The sequence below is a fragment of the Hipposideros armiger genome, unplaced genomic scaffold, assembly GCF_001890085.2.
Source record: "Hipposideros armiger isolate ML-2016 unplaced genomic scaffold, ASM189008v1 scaffold_784, whole genome shotgun sequence".
NCBI classification, from domain to species: domain Eukaryota; kingdom Metazoa; phylum Chordata; class Mammalia; order Chiroptera; family Hipposideridae; genus Hipposideros; species Hipposideros armiger.
Window position 1 is genome coordinate 207,967 of NW_017732134.1, and position 8,465 is coordinate 216,431.

An 8,465-nucleotide genomic window follows, 5' to 3' on the forward strand; every position below is an offset into this window, starting at 1 on the left:
TTGGAACGGAAGTTAGATGTAATAAAACATTATAAAGAGATCACGTGGCTATGTACCATGCTATTAATTTTGGAGAGAGTACTCTATGAAATAGTACAGATAATTCTGAGAAAATTTAAAAAGAGCATTAAAGCAGATATGACTTTAAGTTTGCAAATATAATCTTAAAACTGGGCATGGATAAGGGAATGGGGAAAAAAATGCCATGGTTGCAAGATCATCAGCACCATAACGTGTCCTTAAGCTACAGAGGTTGTTGGTACCTGTGCTCTGAGACTGAGCCCTCACAAGCTTCCATGTATGCCTATGAAAAATCACTCATGAATTAGGCATTCTTTGAATACACAGGGTGTTCTAACAATCATTCCTCTTTGAATTTCTTGGTTATGAATGGCTTTCTGTTATGAAAGATAAGAATTTAGCTCATTTATGTTATTTTCTTCTTCCCAACTCCTTGTTTGGGGAGGTGTATCATTTTTAAGTTTTGTTGTGGTTACCCTTGTAACTTTAAATGTTATGTTATGCCTCAATTTCTCATTCTAAAAACTTACGTCAGTATCTTGACTTCCCATTATAGAAGCTGTGAATATCAGTGACACTGTCTTTCTCTTCATATTTCCTTTGCTTTCCACTACCCACCTCTGTCCGCTACACTTTTATATTATAAAGATTAATGTTGGACTTTTTGTTCTACAAGATAACAAGATCTTCCTTACTTTGTCCTTAGGTTGACTGAAAGAGTTTAAAATGAGACAGAGTACTTACATTATTAAGACTATCGATATCGTGCAGTGCTGAGCTAAATAGCCTGTTAGGACCGCCATTCCCTTTTCTACGAGGGCAGTGTCATAACCTCTCATCTAGTCGAAGGAGAATGTTATTGTTGTACCATGTATTAGTCTTTCTCTTGCACTCCATGAAATTATTGAAATCACAAAACATGTCATTATTCCTCAAAATTGGACCATAACATTCTCGATTAGCTTTTTGGTTTTTTTCTGGAATTCTTAATTGCCTACCTCTTCTATTCACTAAACATATACTTTATTTTATGTTCAAGTTTTTTGTTTTTGCTTATTTTTGTTCTCAATCTCACTGTGAACTACATGGAGCTCTCTTCGCCCTTCATTCTCCTGCTCCAAAATGGAAGATTTTGTATCTTCCTGTGTTAGGTCCCTTGCCTTCTTCTTTTCTTTCTTGGATAACCTCGTCAATGCCTCTATTTTACTCTCACAGTTGACCGATAGGTTGGCTGAATATGAAAAATTAGCTTCAAATTCAATTTCCCTAGAATAAAAACAACAACAAAAAAAACTGTTATCTTCTAGCAGCCAGAGGTGTTAATGATCATTTAACATCTCTCAATTTTCATTCCTTTGTAAGTGACCTAATTTTTTCTCTCTGGAAGCTTTTAGAAAGTTTTATTTATTCTTAAGAGTTCTAAAATTTTAGAATGTTGTGTCCAAGTGGGTTATTTTCCCCATTTATTGTGATTTACCCTTATGTGGCTATTTTAATACAAAGATTTATGTCCTTTTCTAGAAAATTTCTTATATATTTTTTCTTATAATTTCTCTTTTATCATTTTCTCTGTTCTCCATTTCTGGGTCTAATATTACTTAGCTATTGGATTTCTTAGATTGGTTTTTGTACCTCCTCTTTTCTCTCATATTTCCCATCAGTGGTAGAGAATGCTATTTGTACTTCAACATCTTCTTCATTACTGCCATCCTTTTTGTCCACATCAATTGATAAAGTAATACTATTATTAATCATTGTGTCAGCCTATTTTTACCACTTTGCGTGCCTCATCCAGAGTCATGCCCACCCAACTGTTGTTCAGGTAGCATCCTCTTGGAGAATTGATGCTGAAAATGTCAGAGGATGGGATTGAAAAGCAAAACAATACCAAACCAAACAAAAAACAAAAAAACCCCAAAACCTTACTGTAGGTCTTGCTTTCTCTCTTCTGTCAGGCTCATCACGCTCTCATAGATACAATTAAATTGTCTGGCATAGTTTGTACTTCGCAAAATCACGTTGATTATTCCCCAGTACCTTGTGCTCTTCTAGGTGGTTGCAAATTGATTGTTTGATGATTTGTTCTTGTATCTACCCAGGTATCCAAGGTAAGCTGAATAGCCTATAATTACCATGGTTGTGCTTTTTCCGTTTTTTTTTTAACACATAATTTTTTTTAAGTTTGTTTTTTTTTAAAAAAGAACATATTCCATCTACAGATTCCACTTGTCAGAACCTTCTCCTGTCCAACCTTCCTTTTCTAAAATAAAGGCTGGTGGTCTTGCAATTACATTTGCCAATTCCTTAAGTGCCCTGGGATGCAAGTAATCAGACCCTGCTGATTTTAATGTACTGAGCTTCCTGAAGGGCTCTTCAATCACTTCTTTCCCCTTGTTTGCCTTTGCACCTCCAATAAGATAGCACTTAATCTGGTTTAGTTTCCTTATCATTGCTGATTAAAAAGAAAAAAAAAACCAGATTGAAAACACAGTGAAAGCCTCTTCTATTAGTTATTTGTTAATAGTTTTTGTTTAGCAGTACTTGTTAATGGTTTTGTTAAAAGTTTTAGTAATTGTATTTTGCATCCTATAAATTTATTCCAGTATTCCTTTCCTTTCCTTTCCTTTCCTTTCCTTTCCTTTCCTTTCCTTTCCTTTCCTTCCCTTTCTCCCTCCCTCCCACCCCCCTCCACTCTCTGTGTCTTAAATTTTTTATAGAGGGTCAGGTAAGGAAAAGAGAAGAAATACAAAAGAGGCAAAGAGCTTCACATAACTATATGGCAGAGACATTTACTGATCACCAAATAGCCACATGCTCCCCCCAATTTTCCAGCCTGCTCATAGTTGGGGCAAGCGGGAGGGAACTGAGTTTTGGCCAATAGGAACTTCAGAGGCACAAGCGCCCTGTCCTCTTCACTCCTGGCCCCAGTGAGCGAGCGGCTTTCAGATGATGTGCCAACAGGATGCAAGTGGCCTGGGCTACTGACTGACTCACCCATGGAAGGCAGCACTCCTGGAGAGCCATCAGACCCCCCAGAGGACCAGGTGTTAAGCTGCTAAGATTTGGGGGTTTTGTAGCACAGCCTACTTTATCTTCACACAGGACCAATTTCTGGATTAGTCAGATTATGCTAGGTTTTGCCAAGGGAACAAGTTAACCCTGAAATCTAAGGGGCTTACCATAACAAAGGTTTATTTCTTACTTGTGATATGTGGTAGCTAGTCTCCAAAGAAAGCTCCCAATGACTCTTACCGCCTGGTAGTCACACCCTTGTATAGTCACCTCCCACTGTGTCTCTGCACTAATCCCATGACTCATTTTAACTAACAAAAATGTAGCAGAAGTGACACTGTGATGGTTCCCAGCCTAAGCCTTAGGAAATCCTCACAGCCTCTGCATTTGAAGTCACTCATGATATAAGAAGTCTGACCAACCCATTGCACAGAGAGGCCATGCCCAGATGCTTAGAGCATGGAGAAGTTCTAAGTGGCCAGACCTGAGCAAAGAATTGTGGTTCAATCCCAGTCAAGCTTTCCAAGGACTCCAGCACCAGCTACTCTTTGACTACAACCACAGGAAAGCTTAGGTGAGAAGAGCAGAACTGCCCAGCGGAGCCCAGCTAACACACAGAATTGTGAGATATAACAGTAAGGTGTTGTTTAAAGCCATTCTGTATGGGTTGCCTTGTTTGGCTGCCGTCGCTAACTGAGGTATGATATACATCCAATGTTGGTACATGCGGGTTGAGCTCCACACATTCACATTCCCGGAACCATATCAGTACAGGTCCCACCATCTTGTATCTGCTCCAGTAAGAACTTGTGATAATCTCCTTTATTGCAATGGCAAGGGAAGAGAGGGCTGAGGGTTACATACCAACTTTTATTTTATTTTATTTTTTTAAACTTTTTTTTTATAAAGTTTTTTTTTTTAAGATTTTTTATTGGGGAATTGGGGGATGGGAACAGCGCTGGGGAATTGGGGGAGGGGGAACAGACAAGTTGCTGTCCTTTTGTTCTTCAGTCTAGTTGTGGAGGACGTTGCTTCACTGGCCCAAGTTGGCACCATCCTTGCGCTCTTCCCGGGCGAGGCAGATCAGTCGCCGGCTTCTGGACGGCCGCTCACTGCGGCTGCTGGCCGCTCACGCTGGCTGCTGGCTACACACGGTAGCCCATGGCAACCCACCTGCCGTCGCCAATGACTCATGGCAGCCCAGCTCCAGGTTGAGCTGTTGTTCAACATCTTAGCTGTAGAGGGCAGTGTCACTGGCCCTCATATGTGGGATCCGAACCGGGGCCCTCTGGCGTCCCAAGCCAGCTCTTAACCAACGCGCCACTCGGCCGGCCCCACACCAACTTTTAAATACTTCTGCCTCTGTTCCCAGTCCATTGGCCAATAAGAAATGCAGGGGAGTAAATGAACACTCCATGAGCATGAAATGTCTCTCCCACAGAATCTGACAGCTAAAATTTGTTTTTTGTTTTTTTCCCCCACTAGTATCCTAATAAGGTTTATAAAGGAATCATCTGACTGGCTTTCCAAAAATTGTAAGCAGTGGTGTGCAGGACTGGCACATATAGCTCATAAGATCCCACTGAACATATATATCTCCTCCCAACTCTGAATTCTGTGATGCCATTTTGGTAGTGTGAAATCAGCTATAGTGGAAACATCTACACCACAGAAATTGGCAAATGCTGCAAGTCAGGGCTCTCCCGGGCCCCGCCTCCCACCAAGAGCTGGTTGTTAAATATTTACCAGATCACTAGTTGTACGGGATCCTAATACCTATTATTCAGGCTGACCCTTTATTCATGCATATTGAATTTATTATTAAAGGCAGAATTGTTTTTTTAAGGCAGAATTTTTAAAACTCTCCATTGATGGTCTTATCTTTCCATTCCATAGTTCAAATAGCAGGCTGAACCTATGAAATGAAAATGTTTAAACAAGCCTGAGTAATCTTTATTCATAATAAAAAAATGACAATTTAAAGTTTTCTATATATAATCAGATGTGCATATTTTATAGTTAACTCCCCTTTTAGTACAGTATTAGAAATGTTGCTATGAAGTACAGAACACACCTATTTTCAGCCAGCATTGACAAGGACTTCATCCTCCCAATAATTATCACATCTAATAACACTACCTTAGCTACTGATTTATTCTGGAAGCTTCTGTATCTTTTAGGCTTGAGAGTTTATAAGACTAAATCTTTACTTTAAAGCCTTGCTGAAAGAGTTAATTCAGCTTCCTGTTCCAGTTCACAACTCTCCTTCTCCCAGCCTTTTCCCTCCACACACACACAATCAAGAGATAGGCCATCAATAAAATTCAAGCTTTTATTATGGGATATGAAGCAATAACATTTTAAATAGCACCTTGGAGGCCTGAAGGAGTTAATACATCTTTCAGCAGTGCCTACTTTACAGCTATGGGGTATTCTGGACCCTGAAAACCTGGATCATTATTTATTAAAAGCAAGAGAAGGGTCCAGTTGGAGGGAAAACCTCATTCACCAAGCAAGGAAGGATATGCTTACAAATGACATTTGAAAATAAGATGACCAGAAACCTTTTGCTACAAACAACAAGGGATATGAACTCCATCCACATCTAATTATATGGTAAAATAAAATATAAGATGGTTCCAGAATCAAGGAGACAGTCATTTTTAAAATTCTGTTTCCTGGATAGAATCCAGTGAGACCATGTATGGATAAATTTAATGTTGTTTAATTCAGAGCAGGAAGGAAAAAAGAATTCTCATTGTACCCACCAACCAGGGTATTTTCCATCACAGTGTTGCTAATTTTCTGGGAACTCTGATACCTTTTTGAGTTTTAGGGATTATTCTATGTGTTAATCAAAGTTCTTCTGTTTAAAAGTATGGCTCATTCTATTTTCTAAAAAGTCCATATTAATATACAGCCCAGCCACATGTCCTTCTCACAATGAGATGGTGACATTCCTTCACTGAGAGGTGGGGTCCCCTGGAACATGGGTGGATCTTGGTACCTGCCTCCACAAATAGGATGAGGTGGTAATAGCACTGCATGACTTCAGGGGCTAGATCAGAAAAGGCGATATGGCATCTGCCTGGCCCTTTCTCCTTGGGACCTGTGCCTTTGAAGCCCTGGGCCTCCAGGTGAAAGTCCATCTACCTTGATGCCACTATGATGAAGAGACCACAGAAGGATACAGAAATTGCCACTTAGCCCCAAATCAGCCAGCCTCGAGCTGCCTGAGTCTTCCCAGCCCAGGTACCAGGCACACATGAGTGAGTTCAGATTGAATTTCAGCCCCTGGCCTTCAAACTGCACTAGTTAAAAGCAAGTTGGAGTGGAAGTAAACCGTCCATGCCAAGCCCCACTTGGCTTGCAAATTTGTAAGCAAAATAAATCTTCTTGTTTTAGGTCACTAAATTTTGGGGTGATATGTTACACGGCCATTGTAGCTGGAATGGCAAGTAACAGAAGCCCTTCAAGCTAATATTATCAAAATAATGGAGATTAGAATATAAAGGTTCAAGAATATCTAATGGTGCCCCAGAAGAGGCAAAACTGGGTCTCGTGTTGGGCTGAACAAAATTAGAAAACCAGCAGGAGCCAATCAGCAACTTTGCTCCAGTGTCATCTTTTTTTCTCCTTCTGTCTTCTTGTCTGGTCTCTTATTTCACAATCTCTCTCTCTCTCTCTCTCTCTCCCTCCCTCTCTCTCCCTCCCTCTCCCTCTCCCTCTCCCTCTCCCTCTCCCNCCAATCAGCAACTTTGCTCCAGTGTCATCTTTTTTTCTCCTTCTGTCTTCTTGTCTGGTCTCTTATTTCACAATCTCTCTCTCCCTCTCCCTCTCCCTCTCCCTCTCCCCCTCCCTCTCCTCCTCCCCCTCCCCCCTCTCTCTCAACATCTACTTCCCTGTCTCTGAAGTCAGACAGTTTATATGCCCCTGGTTTAAGAGAAGAGCCCACACTAGTGGCACCCTTTATTCCAGTGATAAGTTCCTGGGAGAGACAATCTAATTAGCCGGCCTTGAGTCAGCTTTTGGTCCAGTTACCACAGGGAAGGGCCACATTGTACCAACACGGCTGCTACTCCCACACCCCAACATCCTCTGGGAGTTCTTAGATGGTGGACTCAGAGGTTCCAAACAAAACAATATACCTAATACCATTCATGAATGTTAGAAGGCATTTTGGATGTTTTTATGCACACATAAGACCCTACCATAGACTCCCCTTTAAAGCGCTTGTTATTTTTGTTTACAAATATGCTTAAACATATATTAACCTCTTCCCCCTTCCCATCCCATCTTCATGATGATTTAAAAGGGGCTCCTGGATCTCTACAACAACAAAGGCAGTGGATTCGATTGACGTGACCTCAAGGTAACTGAACTCAATGACTGATCTTTTTTATTTTCATTTATATTTTTTGAGATCTATCTTCTAATGTGAACTTGACTCCTTCCTCTACTCCTTTTAGCAGTTAGGGCCTTTGGGCAACTGGGCCGACTAGAGATCAAAAAGGCGCTCAGGGAAAGTGAGGATTCTTAATGAACTTTAATAATTTTCCCTTTACTAACTAATATATGGTGTCAGACGTCAGGACAGAGACTACTCAGGGGGAGGGAGAGACTGGACAGGGTCTCTTGGGTGCAGGTAATGTTTGTTTCTAGTTCTGGGAGGTGGATGCATGAGTTTCTAGTTTGTGAAAGTTCATGAACTTGTCTGTACACATATGATATGTACATTTTTCTGCATGGATGTTAGTCTTCAAACTGTTTCAAAATATTTCACTAATTATTAGACATTGTTCAAACTAGCCTCACTATATGTTGTTGATCAATCTGTGGAAAAAAAAAAATATATATACACTTATATATGATTTAATGATACAAATAATTATCTATCTATCTACCTATCTATATTTATGTTTGTTAGAATGCAAACATTCTTCAGGGTGGTACACAGATATACCTCTTATAGAAAATTAGGTTCCTAAAATACCGAATCTGAGGGGCAGTGGAGTGGTAAATGGCTGGAGTCAAACTGTTCAGGTTCCAGTCCTACCACATGTAGCTTTATGATCTTGGCGAAGTTATTCAAACTCAGCTTCTTTATCTGTAAAACAGAAGTATTAAAAATACTTATGAGGGTAGAGACGGATGAATAGGCAGAGCACAGAGGATTTTTAGGCCACCGAAACTACCGTATTTGCCGGCGTATAAGACGACTTTTTGGCCCTGAAAAATATGCCTCCAAGTGGGGGGTCGTCTTATTCGCCAGGTACACTTCAGATAGACTGCCCATAGTGCTTGCCCCGTGCCATAGTGGCCTCCCGATGCCCGCCCACTTCATTCCACATACCGTTCAGGCATCAGCAGCGCTGCTGGGTGTATGCTCGGCTGTTATGCGATTTTGCTATTATGCGATTTTACCACACTCG